Source organism: Salvelinus sp. IW2-2015, unplaced genomic scaffold (genome assembly GCF_002910315.2).
Source record: "Salvelinus sp. IW2-2015 unplaced genomic scaffold, ASM291031v2 Un_scaffold996, whole genome shotgun sequence".
Lineage (NCBI taxonomy): Eukaryota > Metazoa > Chordata > Actinopteri > Salmoniformes > Salmonidae > Salvelinus > Salvelinus sp. IW2-2015.
The window spans coordinates 320,862-337,543 of record NW_019942678.1 but is presented as its reverse complement, the minus strand read 5'-3'; the positions used below and the strand labels follow the sequence as shown (position 1 = coordinate 337,543).

At 44.6% G+C, this 16,682-nt stretch overlaps 1 pseudogene; it reads left to right on the top strand.

The window, feature by feature from the left end:
- The first annotated feature begins 931 nt into the window (after nucleotides 1-931).
- Nucleotides 932-15,763, top strand: LOC112069386 (coiled-coil domain-containing protein 69-like; annotated as a pseudogene).
- Nucleotides 15,764-16,682: the final 919 nt, after the last annotated feature.

The window sequence follows — 16,682 nt, the reverse complement described above, 5'->3', positions numbered from 1 at the left end:
CCTGAGCTGACAAGGTAAAAATCTGTCGTTCTGCCCCTGAACAAGGCAGTTAACCCACTGTTCCTAGGCTGTCATTGAAAATAAGAATTTATTCTTAACTGACTTTCCTAGTTAAGTAAATAAATAAAAATCTCCCTCAATTACCCGTGGACTAGGTACTGGTACCCTGTGTATATCGCCAAGTTATCGTTACTCATTGTGTATTTATTATTACTTTTATTATTATGTTTTTCCTATTAAATCTCTATTTTCTTTTTCTCTGCATTGTTGGGAAAGACCGTAAGTAAGCATTTCACTGTTCGTCTACACTGAAGCATGTGACAAATACAATTTGATTGGATTTGTAAATCATGAGGGCAACAATAATTCTTAGCTATGCGACAGGATGAAATGTTGCAGGTTGGTAAGTTATCCCAGAGGGCTATGTGCAGCCTACAGGGGCAAGGCTTTGATATGGAGTCTTTACAGCTGGCTACCCCTCCCTGTAAGATCAACATTACCTTTCTCCTCAGAGACAGAGTTAGTCTGTAAAGTAAAAACATGGCCCATTTCCTTCTGACAGCACTTCCTCCCTGGATGGATGGAGGGATGTATTTACTGTGTCTTTCACATGAACTCTTCCCCAACATGTATTATAAACAAAATGACAGATTCAGATCAATTTTACAGTTCTTTATTTGTATCTTACTACAGTGAGAATTCAATATTATTGGGCACATTATAGGCCTGATATAATTAAAAAGCCTGTAGGCAATAGGAAAAATAATCCATGCATGAAACCTATGATTAGGTAACCTATTATGTGTGATGTAAATCTGATGGGGCTTGTATTCGGTGTATTACGGTAAAATGTCAAATCGATAGATTTGAAACACGCACAAGCCTCAATGTTGCGTAACAGGATGGGCAATCCACTGATCTACACCCTGTTTCCCCTTCTAGAACGTGGGTCGGTTCACTTTGTTTTAAGATCAGTGTTTTGGATTTTTAAAGAGAACCGCCCATCTGGTCGAGTTGAGTGAGTTGTTGTGAGTGAGAGTGAGCACCACAGCCCGGCGAGGCGCAGTGTTCAGAAGAGTTGGTATTTGAGAGTTGGTAACTCTAGACAAGGACTGGTAGGGTTGACGAGAGGACGCGGGGCAGGCATGGGTTGCAGCCACAGCAAGGTGCGAGGCAGAATTTGCAAGAAAACGGTATTTATTCACCTTTGTTGTGAAATAATCTAGGATATTAATTAAGTAACCAAGTGGTGTTTTGTTATTGTAGCTTCCCATTGTCGAACAGATTCGTAGCACAACACAGGCGTGTTGATTATAATTTTTTTTATCGATCAAGTAAAATAGTTTGTTAGTTTATAGACTCATTTCCCACATGCGTTAATCTCTAGTGGATTTTATTCATGGGGATTAACATCCGTGTTTTGCAACGCGTGATGTATTCTATCAGTCAATTTGTGCAGAGTTTTCTCAAAGTTTTAATTGGAAACAGATGTGCTGAAAATAATTTAAAAGATGTCTATCCTCTGAGATTGACTTTCCCACGGTTTCAAACTCTACTTGTCAAACGTAACAGTGCAGGGAACTAATCTGACGTCATTCTTCCGCATTAATTATAGGAAGTTACAGGTTTGACCAGACATCGACAGTTACTGGTGGTGATACATTGTATGATCATCATCACCAGTAAATTATACATTGTATTAATTGATTGACACCCTGTAGCCTACATAGTCAGTGAATTCGTTTTTTTTTTTTTTACTTTCTGATCATACGAGTTGTTGGGTTTTTCTACTTAAGTGCACAAATTCAGTTGATGTTTCCTGTGACGACTACTGATAACTACAAATTGCACTGTTTTGTGATAGGAAAGAAGTGACCTGAGGATATGGAAAGTGTAATAATTAACATGCAGTTAAATGTATTATAAGTAGGCTACAGTTAGATGTACTAGTACTGCCTCTGACATTTACAACCAGTGGCACAGGCTTATATTACCATCCAGAAATGATACCCCAGATTGTACCACTTCCAGGAGGCGTTGAAGAGAGAGACTAGATTGATTAATCATTGAGTTAAATTTATTTCCCCCTTCAACTCATCTGGCAATGCATCAAACAGTCACACATTGAGACCACTTACACAGTTAAAAACAGCGGGTATCCTTTGATTGATTAGTCAAGATTCTCTGTGAGTGGATTTCTTCATTTCTCAATGGTGGTGTTTGACATACACTCCTTGAGATAGAAGAAAAAAATGTTTCTACAACAAAAAAAATAAGTAGTTAAGAGGTTACTGGAAACCAAGCCACTGGTGAGCTGTATTGCAGCGTCTACAGAGCAGATCACAAAACCATCTGTTTGGCTGGTTGACGTAGGCAACTGGAGAAGTGTGAAGGTCTGCTAGAGAGGGCTCTACAAGAGAAGCCTGGAGAGACACACACACACACACACAGCAATATGGGGCTCCATATGGACCATGATGCAAATGCCACATGAAGAGACTCCTCCTCAGCCAAGTGTTAATGGCATATCACGGAACATGTGTTTCTCTGCTTGAAAGACTCAACCACAGTCTAAATTAAATGTCCTTTAACTAAGTCTGAATGTCCTTTGTTGTATTGAAGATGTGGTTTTAGTTTTCTGAATTTCCTTTGAGTTGGGGGCTGTTTTTCTAGTTCTATCAGCCGATGGTACATGTCTGTCCCCTATGTGTGTACCTTTGACGGGCCAGTTCTTTATTCACTTTTTTTGTTGTTGTTGACATTTTGCACTCTTCTTGGAAAGTTTATTTCAACTCTTGTGAGAGCATACCTGGACTAGATATTTCTCACAAAAGTCACAAAACATTCAATCTTAACCTTAACTCTAGGGCCAGGAGGAACCTGTAAACATTAGGAGTCCGGTGTAGGCTACAGTCTGCCATGGGGCTAGGATGTTCCCTGTGCGTTTAGTCAGTAAAGACATAACTCGACGTTGAAGTTTCTCCAATGTTTAAAAAGACTAGGGAGACCGGATCTCTGTCCCAAATGGCACCCTATTCCCTCTGTAGTGAACTGCTATGGGCCCTGGTCAAAAGTAGTGCACTACATAGGAAATAGGGTCCCATTTGGGGCGTACAGCCTGAGAAAGAAGAGAAGGTGTGATTTATAGTCGTGTTAAAGAGAGCCTTTCCAACCCCACCTCAACATGTGCCCCTGGACTTGTGTGTTTAAGATCCTTAACTGAGATTTAAAGCAGGTAATAAAACGCATGCCCATCACATCATGTTAAGATCCTTTTATTGAGATTTAAAGCCCATCACATCATGTTAAGATCCTTTATTGAGATTTAAAGCCCATCACACATCATGTTGTACTGGTCTCTACAGTGTCTTTCTGGAGTCACTTTTCTTATTGGACTATTAGAGCAGCCAGGTTGGTGAGAAGGAACACGGTATTTATTGGACTATTAGAGCAGCCAGGTTGGTGAGAAGGAACACAGTATTTATTGGACTATTAGAGCAGCCAGGTTGGTGAGAAGGAGCATGGTATTTATTGGAGCAGCCAGGTTGGTGAGAAGGAACATGGTATTTATTGGACTATTAGAGCAGCCAGGTTGGTGAGAAAGGAACATGGTATTTATTGACTATTAGAGCAGCCAGGTTTGGTGAGAAGGAACTGGTATTTATTGAGCAGCCAGGTTGGTGAGAGGAACATGGTATTTATTGACTATTAGAGCAGCCAGGTTGGTGAGAAGGAACATGGTATTTATTGGAGCAGCCACAGGTTGGTGAGAAGGAGCATGGTATTTATTAGAGCAGCCAGGTTGGTGAGAAGGAACATGGTATTTATTGGACTATTAGAGCAGCCAGGTTGGTGAGAAGGACATGGTATTTTATTAGAAGCGCAGGTTGGTGAGAAGGACATGGTATTTATTGGACTATTAGCAGCCAGGTTGGTGAGAAGGAACATGGTATTTATTGGAGCAGCCAGGTTTGGTGAGAAGGAACATGTGTATTTATTGGACTATTAGAGCAGCCAGGTTGGTGAGAAGGACATGGTATTTATTGGACTATAAGAGCAGCCAGGTTGGTGAGAAGGAACACGGTATTTATTGGAGCAGCCAGGTTGGTGAGAAGGAACACGGTATTTATTAGAGCAGCCAGGTTGGTGAGAAGGAACACGGTATTTATTAGAGCAGCCAGGTTGGTGAGGAGCATGGTATTTATTGGACTATTAGAGCAGCCAGGTTGGTGAGGAGCATGGTATTTATTGGACTATTAGAGCAGCCAGGTTGGTGAGAAGGAGCATGGTATTTATTGGACTATTAGAGCAGCCAGGTTGGTGAGAAGGAGCATGGAATCTATTGGACCTGCGACCCATATGACACACTGTACCCTTTGTAGTGAACTCTCTAGGGAAAAGGATGGCATTTAGGACACCCAATCTGTTTTCCAGGCACAAATAAAGCTTTTACGCCATGCTGCTTGGAGTTTCTATGTGTTTGTACAGCGGTAGTAGTGGTGGGGATAACATTGTGTTGTGGGAGGAGGTCAGAAGCTGGCTGGTCTCCATGGACGGCAGGGCAGCAGGTAGCCTAGCGGTTAAAACGTTGGGGCAAGTAAACGAGAAGGTCGCTGGTTCGAATACCCGAGCTGACAAAGTGAAAAAATATGCCAATCATGCCTTGAACAAGTCACTTAAACCTAAAGTGTTACAGGAGTACTGTACTACTATGACTGATCCTGTAAAACAACACATTTTACTGCCCCTATCTGGTCTGTTTGTTTTTTACAGTCTGCACAGACTTAACTCTTCAGTCTCTACACAGTCAGGACAGGACACAATGTAATGTTGTGTGATCTGGTCTCCTAGTAATGTCAGGAACCTTGGTATTGTTTGACAGTTTTGTTGGTATAGAGGAGTCACCGACTGCTTCAAACAGTTCTTTTCCCAAGCTTGGCTCATATTTGGTATTGGGCAATACCACGTTAAAGGAATTAGGCTCAGACTGGGTTTTCCCTGTTTAAAATTGTATTTTTAACAAAAATCATTGATTTCAGAGTTTAACAAACCATGCAACTCTATGCACAGACTACTTTGAACAATTTACACAGTTAAACAAACAAAACACATTTTCCATTTACTGGAAGAACTGCGATAAGATAATTACGGTAAAATGTTCTTCCTGTAAATGTGTTTTTGTAAGTAGTCCTTGTGTATATAGTTCTATGGTTTGTTAAACTTTGAAATCAAATGTATTTATTTTTGGTATACATTTTAATGGGGAAAAATGTGAGTCTCAGCGTAATTCCATTACCATGGAATTGCCCTATTACCAAAACAATGATTGACCTTACTGTAACTCCTTAGTGTAGATGTCAATGCTCAACTAGTATGGGTTATTCTACAACAACGTAATGTATCTAATGCAGAAATGTTTATTAAGACTCCATAAGTACTGGTATGATCAGTTTGAAGTAAATAACCATTGTATCACATTGTACAACTAGTATGAAGACCCAGGTCAGCTGTTGAATCATAAAACTGTAGCATGGACATGTTATATAACTTTTGAACAAACAAATGATTCATTTCCAGTCATGTGGGTACTAATGACTCCCTGTGAGAGAGCCATATGGGTCAAGCACCAATCAGAAGCTTTACATAAGATCTTACCCTGATCCAGTTTACGAACAACAAGTTCTGGCGTCCCTCGCACTTCAAAACATACAAAATTGTGTGGAATTCAAATCAAATTTTGTTTGTCACATGCGTCGAATACAAGTGAAATGCTTACTTTACAAGCCCTTAACCAACAATGTAGTTTTAAGGGGGGGGAAAAGTGTTTTCAAAGTATTTACTAAAATTAACTGAAGTAAAAAAATAAAAAATAAATTTTTTACTTCTTGTTCTTATTTATCTGTAATATGTTGATTGTCGTAGTGTGTCTGATGAAGGAATACAATCTCTTTTTTTCTCCTTGTAGAGGAAAAACAAAGTGAAAGAGGAAGAGAAGACTGTGAAAGAGGTCAACAACAGTCAAGATGGAGGTGAGGGGTGTGGCTTCCTGTTGTGTTGTAGACTGACACTGTGACTCCTCCTCTCCTGTTGTGTTGTAGACTGACACTGTGACTCCTCCTCCTCTCCTGTTGTGTTGTAGACTGACACTGTGACTCCTCCTCCTCTCCTGTTGTGTTGTCTTTATTACATCTCTGATGCAGAGGGATTTACACATCACACTGCCTCTTGACTCGTTATAAAATCCTCTTTTATTATTAGGCCCACTAATAACCTGTACATAATAACTGGGGTCCAGTATGGCTCCGTTTGTAGAGGATAGCGCTCGCAATGCCAGGATTGTGGGTGTGATTCCCTGGGCTGCTTGTACGTAGTAATGTATGCATGCATGACTAAGTCACTTATTTTATGCCATTTAGCAGACGCTATCTGAATGTTTTAAATGACACACACTTTGTCATGATCCCGGTGGGTTGAAATGATGTCACTACACCCAGAAACTGGTTGGAATTACTGATTTTTAAAGTGACATCATAATGACCTAATTTCAACCAGTCAGTTTTGAACGCTTCGATGGCCTTGGAAACACTGATGTGACAACACTGTGCTGTCTGCATTAGAATCCTCAACAGGTCTTGTGTACTTGGTGTGTACTCTGTTGTACTTGGTGTGTACTCTGTTGTACTTGGTGTGTTCTCTGTGATCATGTAATTATGGGTGTCAGGGTCATGCCTTCAACAAGTGCCTGAGTGAACAAGGCTGTGTTGGCCTAGCCTGCTGAGCTAAAACCTAAGGCATTAACTCTGAGAGCTAACACAAGTCTCCATGTGTCAGGAAGGTCAATCATCACTCAGAACGTGGTTCACCAAAACAGTCTGAGTTCCTCAGAAGTTGAACCTGGCAGCCCCCCCCCCCCCCCCCCCCCTTATACATATCAGAGTAGCTCTAAGTATTTTATAGTCAGACAGATTGAGTTAGTATATTCTACTGGTGTTGTAGTATATTCTACTCTGGTGTTGTACTGAGTCTAGTCTGACCAGATAAAGTTGCAGCCAGGTCTGGTTTGGTTCAACCCCTCGCCAACTACATTATGGAATGGCCTCAATCACACAGTACTCAGTACTAACAGTAGGCAAAGCCTGTGAGATCATACGGTACAATATACATGATAGACATGTGAATAGAACTGACGTGATTTCTTATCCTACATGTCTACATAATATATTTCTTTCTGAGCGTTCTAGCAATGTTTTTTCCTTGATAACCACAGCCAGAGCTCTCTATGGGTTAGCTACCTTCTCAATGATGTTGTGGACACAGAGCTCTCTATGGGGTTAGCTACTTCTCAATGATGTTGTGGACCAGAGCTCTCTATGGGGTTAGCTACCTTCCAATGATTGTTGTGGACCAGAGCTCTCTATGGGGTTAGCTACCTTCTCAATGATGTTGTGGACCAGAGCTCTCTATGGGGTTAGCTACCTTCTCAATGATGTTGTGGACCAGAGCTCTCTATGGGGGTAGCTACCTTCTCAATGATGTTGTGGACCAGAGCTCTCTATGGGGTTAGCTACCTTCTCTATGGGGTAGCCCCATAGAGCAGCCTCTGGTTCCACAACATCATTGAGAAGGTAGCTAACCCCATAGAGAGCTCTGGTTCACAAACATCATTGAGAAGAGTAGCTAACCCCATAGAGACTCTGGTTCACAACATCATGAGAAGGTAGCTAACCCCATAGAGAGCTCTGGTCCACAACATCATTGAGAAGGTAGCTAACCCATAGAGAGCTCTGGTTCACAACATAATTGAGAAGGTAGCTAACTACCTTCTCAATGATGTTGTGGACCAGAGCTCTCTATGGGGTTAGCTACCTTCACAGCCACGGGTCGTGTTCAGGTACATCGTAACACAGCGAACGTAGAATTTTGCCATGTAGAAACATACTTTTTGTTATTGGACATGTTCAGGTATCCCTCCCTGTTTGTTACCTACTGAATACAACCCTGGTATCCCCTCTCCAGGTAAAGTCCCTCTGGAGGAGCTGAAACGTGGGTCTAGAAACGGAGAAGCAGCTGGGTCACTATGAGTGGCAGCTGAAGATCCTACGGGATTGCTGTCTGCCTCTGGGACCCAGGAGAGGGAGGAGCTACTAAAAGACCCAACCCAAGGAGAGCTCTGTGCCCTGGTTCACAACATCATCGAGAAGGTATCTAACCCCATAGAAGAGCTCTGGTTCACAACATAATTGAGAAAGGTAGGTGACCCTTAGACCACAGAAGATGAATTTTCATTCTAACCAAATGGATAGAGAGGATGGGTAGGCCAGGAACCAAATGGATAGATAGGATGGGTAGCCAGGAACCAAATGGATAGATAGGATGGGGCCAGGAACCAAATGGATAGATAGGATGGGTAGCCAGGAACCAAATGATAGATAGAATGGGTAGCCAGGAACCAAATGAATAGATAGGATGGGTAGCCAGGAACAAATGGATGGGTAGCCAGGAACCAAATGATGCTCAGGAACCAAATGGATAGATAGTGGGTAGCCAGGAACCAAATGGATGGGTAGCCAGGAACCAAATGGATAATAGGATGGGTAGCCAGGAACCAAATGAATAGAGAGTGGGTAGCCAGGAACCAAATGAATAGATAGGATGGGTAGCCAGGAACCAAATGGATAGATAGGATGGGTAGCCAGGAACCAAATGGATAGATAGGATGGGTAGCCAGGAACCAAATGGATAGATAGGATGGGTATCCAGGAACCAAATGGATAGATAGAAGGGTAGCCAGGAACCAAATGGATAGATAGAATGGGTAGCCAGGAACAAATGAAAAGATAGGATGGGTAGCCAGGAACCAAATGGATGGGTAGCCAGGAACCAAATGGATAGATAGGATGGGTAGCCAGGAACCAAAATGGGAATAGATAGGATGGGTAGCCAGGAACCAAATGGATGGGTAGCCAGAACCAAATGGGTAGCCAGGAACCAAATGGATAGATAGGATGGGTAGCCAGGAACAAATGGATGGGTAGCCAGGAACTAAATGAATAGAAGATGGGTAGCCAGGAACAAATGAATAGATAGGATGGGTAGCCAGAACCAAATGAATAGATAGGATGGGTAGCCAGGAACCCAAATGGATAGATAGGATGGGTAGCCAGGAACCAAATGGATAGATAGATGGGTAGCCAGGAACCAAATGGATAGATAGGATGGTAGCCAGGAACTAAATGGATAGATAGGATGGGTAGCCAGGAACCAAATGGATAGATAGGATGGGCGGCAGCAGAACCAAATGGATAGATAGGATGGGTAGCCAGGAACCAAATGGATAGATAGGATGGGTAGCCAGGAACAAATGGATAGATAGGATGGGTAGCCAGGAACCAAATGGATAGATAGGATGGGTAGCCAGGAACCAAATGGATAGATAGGATGGGTAGCCAGGAACTAAATGGATAGATAGGATGGGTAGCCAGGAACTAAATGGATAGATAGGATGGGTAGCCAGGAACCAAATGGAAATAGGATGGGTAGCCAGGAACCAAATGGATAGATAGGATGGGTAGCCAGGAACCAAATGGATAGATAGGATGGGTAGCCAGGAACCAAATGGATAGATAGGATGGGTAGCCAGGAACCAAATGGATAGATGGATGGTAGCCAGGAACCAAATGGATGGTTGCCCAGGAACCAAATGGATGGTAATCTTTTAGCCCACTTATTGTAGACCATCAATCCACTACTACCCTAAGTGTGATCTTGACCACCGTATCACTGAGAAGTAGATAGTAACTGCTAGCCCACTTCCCTCAGCTCACTGCTAGCCCGCTTCCCTCAGCTCACTGCTAGCCCACTTCCCTCAGCTCACTGCTACCCACTTCCCTCAGCTCACTGCTAGCCCACTTCCCTCAGCTCACTGCTAGCCCACTTCCCTCAGCTCACTGCTAGCCACTTCCCTCAGCTCACTGCTACCGCTTCCTCAGCTCACTGCTAGCCCGCTTCCCTCAGCTCACTGTTTGCCCGCTTCCCTCAGCTCACTGCTAGCCCGCTTCCCTCAGCTCACTGCTAGCCCGCTGCCCTCAGCTCACTGCTAGCCCGCTGCCCTCAGCTCACTGCTAGCCCGCTGCCCCAGCTCACTGCTAGCCGCTGCCCTCAGCTCACTGCTAGCCCGCGCCCTCAGCTCACTGCTAGCCCGCTGCCCTCAGCTCACTGCTAGCCCGCTGCCCTCAGCTCACTGCTAGCCCGCTGCCCTCAGCTCACTGCTAGCCGCTGCCCTCAGGCTCACTCACTGCTAGCCCGCTGCCCTCAGCTCACTGCTAGCCCGCTGGCCTCAGCTCACTGCTAGCCCGCTGCCCTCAGCTCACTGCTAGCCCGCTGCCCAGCTCACTGCTAGCCCGCTGCCCTCAGCTCACTGCTAGCCCGCTGCCCTCAGCTCACTGCTAGCCCGCTGCCCTCAGCTCACTGCTAGCCCGCTTCCCTCAGCTCACTGTTGCCCGCTTCCCTCAGCTCACTGCTAGCCCGCTTCCCTCAGCTAACTGTTGCCCGCTTCCCTCAGCTCACGCTAGCCCGCTTCCCTCAGCTCACTGCTAGCCCGCTTCCCTCAGCTCACTGCTAGCCCGCTTGCCCTCAGCCACTGCTAGCCCGCTCCCTCAGCTCACTGCTAGCCCGCTGCCCTCAGCTCACTGCTACCCGCTGCCCTCAGCTCACTGCTAGCCCGCTGCCCTCAGCTCACTGCTAGCCCGCTGCCCTCAGCTCACTGCTAGCCCGCTGCCCTCAGCTCACTGCTAGCCCGCTCCCTCAGCTCACTGCTAGCCCACTCCCTAACCCTCAGCTCACTGCTAGCCCACTTCCCCTAACCCCTCAGCTCACTGCTAGCCCACTTCCCTAACCCTCAGCTCACTGCTAGCCCACTCCCTAACCCTCAGCTCACTGCTAGCCCACTTCCCTCAGTTCACTGCTAGCCCACTTCCCTAACCCTCAGCTCGCTTTTACCTCCAGCCCTTCATATACCGTTTACCATCTACTATATACCGGTACCATTTACATTTACATTCACTGTATACCCTGTACCATTTACATTCACCATATACCATCGGCAAGCAGCATACCACCCTGCATCCCACTGCTGGCTTGCTTCTGAAGCTGAGCAGGGTTGGTCCTGGTCAGGCCCTGGATGGGAGACCAGATGATAGTGGAAGTGATGTTGGAGGGCCAGTAGGAGGCAGCCTTTCCTCTGGTTAAAAAAAATATCCCAATGCCCCAGGGCAGTGATTGGGGACATTGCCCTGTGTAAGGGTGCTGTCTTTCGGATGGGATGTTAAACAGGTGTCCTGACTCTGAGGTCATTAAATATCCCATTGCACTTATTGTAAGACTAGGGGTGTTAACCCCGGTGTCCTGACTAAATTCCCAATCTGGCCCTCATACCATCATGGCCACCTAATCATCCCCAGCTTCCAATTGGCTCATTCACCCCCCCCCCTCTCTCCTGTAACTATTCCCCAGGTTGTTACTGTAAATGAGAATGTGTTCTCAATCAACTTACCTGGTATAAATAAAAAAAATGCCCTGGACAATTCACCACATACCATCTACTATATCCCTGTACCATTTACGTTCACCATATACCATCTACTATATACCCTGTACCATTTACGTTCACCATATACCATCTACTATATCCCTGTACCATTTACGTTCACCATCTACTATATACCCTGTACCATTTACGTTCACCATATACCATCTACTATATACCCTGTACCATTTACGTTCACCATTTACCATCTACTATATACCCTGTACCATATACCATCTACTATATCCCTGTACCATTTACATTCACCATATACCATCTACTATATCCCTGTACCATTTACATATACCATCTACCCTGTACCATTTACATTCACCATATACCATCTACCCTGTACCATTTACATTCACCATATACTATATACCTACAGTGCCTTCAGAAAGTATTCAGACCCCTTGACTTTTTCCACATTTTGTTACGTTACAGCCTTTGGCTAAAATTTATTTTTTATTTTTATTGTGATCTACAAATAATACCCCATAATGACAAAGTGGAGAAAATAATTTTTTGGGGGAAAAAATTTAAACAGAACTTATTTCCATAAGTATTCAGACCCTTTGCTATGATATTTGAAATTTAGATAAGGTTCATCCTGTTTTCATCTATCATCCTTGAGATGTTTCTACAGCTTGATTTGAGTCCACCCGTGGTAAATTCAATTGATTAGACATGATTTGGAAAGGCACACACCTTTAATTCATTTTTGAATACGTTTGTAATGTAACAAAATGTGGAAAAAGTCAAGGGGTCTGAATACTTTCCGAATGCACAGTACCATCTACCATATACCCTGTACCATTTACATGCACCATATACCATCTACCATATACCCTGTACCATTTACATGCACCATATACCATCTACTATATACCCTGTAAATATTTACATTCAAATCAAATCAAATTTTATTAGTCACATACACATGGTTAGCAGATGTTAATGCGAGTGTAGCGAAATGCTTGTGCTTCACCATCTACTATATGCCCTGTACCATTTACATATACCATCCACTATATGCCCTGTACAATTTACATTCACCATATACCATCTAATATATACCATTTACATTCACCATCTACCACCTACTAAACTCAGCAAAAAAAGAAACGTCTTTCAAAGATAATTAGTAAAAATCCAAATAACTTCACAGATCTTCATTGTAAAGGGTTTAAACACTGTTTCCCATGCTTGTTCAATGAACCATAAACAATTAATGAACATGCACCTGTGGAACGGTCCTTAAGACACTAACAGCTTACAGACGGTAGGCAATTAAGGTCACAGTTATGAAAACCTAGGACACTAAAGAGGCCTTTCTACTGACTCTGAAAAACACCAAAAGAGAGATGCCCAAGGTCCCTGCTCATCTGCGTGAATGTGCCTTAGGCATGCTGCAAGGAGGCATGAGGACTGCAGATGTGGCCAGGGCAATACATTGCATTGTCCGTACTGTGAGATGCCTAAGACAGTGCTACAGGGAGACAGGACGGACAGCTGATCGTTCTCGCAGTGGCCGACAACGTGTAACAACACCTGCACAGGATCGGTACATCCGAACCTCACACCTGCGGGACAGGTACAGGATGGCAACAACAACTGCCCGAGTTACACCAGGAACGCACAATCCCTCCATCAGTGCTCAGACTGTCCGCAATAGGCTGAGAGAGGCTGGACTGAGGGCTTGTTGTAAGGCAGGTCCCCACCAGACATCACCGGCAACAACGTCGCCTATGGACACAAACCCACCGTCGCTGGACCAGACAGGACTGGCAAAAAGTGCCYTTCACTGACAAGTTGCAGTTTTGTCTCACCGGGGTGATGGTCGGATTCGCGTTTATTGTCGAAGGAATGAGCGTTACACCGAGGCCTGTGCTCTGGAGCGGGATTGATGCGGAGGGTCCGTCATGATCTGGGGCGGTGTGTCACAGCATCATCGGACTGAGCTTGTTGTCATTGCAGGAAATCTCAGTGCTGTGTGTTACAGGGAAGACATCCTCCTCCCTCATGTTGTACCCTTCCTGCAGGCTCATCCTGACATGACCCTGCAGCATGACAATGTCACCAGCCATACTGCTCGTTCTGTGCGTGATTTCCTGCAAGACAGGAATGTCAGTGTTCTGCCATGGCCAGCGAAGAGCCCGGATCTCAATCCCATTGAGCACGTCTGGGACGTGTTGGATCGGAGGGTGAGGGCTAGGGCCATTCCCCCCCCAGAAATGTCCGGGGAACTTGCAGGTGCCTTGGTGGAAGAGTGGGGTAATATCTCACAGCAAGAACTGGCAAATCTGGTGCAGTCCACGAGGAGAAGATGCACTGCAGTACTTAATGCAGCTGGTGGCCACACCAGATACTGACTGTTACTTTTGATTTTGACCCTCCCTTTGTTCAGGGACACATTATTCAATTTCTGTTAGTCACATGTCTGTGGAACTTGTTCAGTTTATGTCTCAGTTGTTGAATCTTGTTATGTTCATACAAATATTTTCACATGCTAAGTTTGCTGAAAATAAACGCAGTTGACAGTGAGAGGACATTTCTTTTTTTGCTGAGTTTATATACCCTGTACCATTTACGTTCACCATCTACTATATACCCTATTAAATATTTACATTCACCACCAACCCTATAAATATTTACATTCACCATCTACCCTTTCCACACTGAGCAGAGTTTAGCCAACTGTACTGTGCTGGCCTGACTATACAGCATGTCCACCATTATTGGAGAGGACAATGTGAAAATAAAATATCCATGCCAACGCAGGACAGTTGGCACGATAGTATGAAAAGGGCATTAGTGTTTAATTAGTGTGAGCCACAAAGCCACTACTACAGCATATTATTACTAAGCTGATCAGAACTAGTCAATCTGCTCCTCCAGCAGGATTACACAGTGTCTTACACAAAGAACTTGGTTAGCCTTTTGAGTTGAGGTCTCAGTGGCTGCACCCTATTCCCTATATAGTCCCTAAGGGCTCTGGTCTAAAGTAGTGCAATACATAGGGAATAGGGTGCCATTTGGGACACTGCCCGTGTTTCCAGGGACACTACCCATGTTTCCAGGGATGTGCAGCTTGAAGTCGGAGCGACTGAAGGCAGAATAACCAGAGCATCACAGTAACATGATGATATCAAGTCATATATTGTACAGCTATTGGCGATAATGAACACATGCTGGTTTTATACACCTGGTAGAGCAGGTCATCTGGTTTTATACACCTGGTAGAGCAGGTCATCTGGTATTATACACCTGGTAGAGCAGGTCATCTNGTCATCTGGTATTATACACCTGGTAGAGCAGGTCATCTGGTATTATATACCTGGTAGAGCAGGTCATCTGGTATTATACACTTGTTTTGTTTATGTAACAAAGATCTCACTGTTTTTATATTTGGTTTTCACTTTGTCTGGCTCCTATGACAAGTGTGGATGTACATGGCTTCAACCCTGTCCTTGTGTTGTTGATCATCTCCAGGTGAAAACAGAGACTGCTTCTGACCTGACTATTGTCTACGGGGAGAAGAGCCAGAGGACTGCAGAGCAGCACGAGAGACAGCTGGAAGGCAAGACTAGAGCATGTGAAGTAACTTCTGTATGTAGATGGAATAACCATGTGGATTGTGTTGGAACTGGAATGAGAATGAATAATCATTGACTGATGTTATCCCGGCCCGTAGAACTACATATAGAATCCCTATTATCCCCCACAGAACGGCAGAGGATACAGAGTGAAGAGAGAAAACGGCTAACAGAGACACACCAGGCAGCAGAGAAAGTGTTGAAGGTATGTGTGTTTAGTTGTCTCTCTAACTTGATCAGTTTGTATCTCCTGTTTGATGTACTGTGGTCTATACAGTACCCCTTACCTTCTAACTGTGTAAGAAGAAGTACAGAACTGACCAGTTGGTTTTCTTTTAAAGGAGGAGGTAGAGGAGCTGACTACAGAGCTCCACGTGTACAATGAGTTAAAGAAGAGAGTTGACGAGTCTACCTTCAAGAAGGACCTGCAGCGGAACATTCAGGTGTGTGTGTGTGTGTGTGTTCGTGTGTGTGTGTGTTCGTGTGTGTGTGTGTTCGTGTGTGTGTGTGTTCGTGTCTCACAGTGTGTTTGTTTCTGCGTGGCGTGTGCATGATCCCGTAACCAGTTCACTTAGTTGGACTGTTTTTTTTACACATCTGGTCTCCAGGTTTCATTAGTATGTTGTTAATTTTATACTCTTCCTCTCCCCCTCCTTCTCTCTCCTGCTCTCTCTCTCTGCACTTCTCCCATTCTCCCCCTCTCATTCCTCCTCTCTCCTCCTCCCTTCCTCTCTCTCTTCTCCTTCTCACTTCTCTTTCTCTCCTCTCCTCTCCTCTCCTCTCTCTTCTCTCTCTCTCTCTCTCTCCCTCTCCTTCTCCTCTCTCTCTCCTCCTTCCTTCTCTCTCTCTCTCCCTCTCCTCTCTCTCTCTCTCTCCTCTCTTCCCCTTCTCTCTTCCTCTTCTCTCTGCTCTTCTGCTCCTCTCTCCTTCCTTTCTCTCTCTCTCCTTCTCTCTCCTTTCCTCTTCTCTCCTCTCTGTCTTCTCTCTCTCAAAATACAGTTCTCATCCCCCTTCTCCTTCTCTCTCTCCTCCAGCTCTCTTGTCAATAAAACCAGCCTTCCCTCTCTCGCGTCTCTCTCTCATGACTGCCTCCTTTTCAACCCAGCGTGGTATCAAAACCAGCATGTGTTCACCCATTATCGCCAATATCTTCAGCCTGTACAATATATCTTTTATCTCTTGATATCAATTCATTTTACTGTCTTGCCCCATGTTCTTCTGCTCATTTCTGGCCTTCAGTCGCTCCGCTTCCAATGCTCTCTCTCCTCTCCACTACTTCCCCTGAAACTTATCTCGCCTTCTCTGCTGGATCAGTGTGTCCCTGGTAACTACCTCTCTACCGCGCCCCCCTGTCTCTGCTCTCCCCCACTACTGGCACCCTCCCTCTCCTTCTCCCTCTATCTGTACTCTGCACTTACTTCTTTATGACCAGAGCCCTCACATCGGCACTTATTTATAGCGAACTACGTCTTGCAGCCTACTCGATCTCACCTCAACTCAAT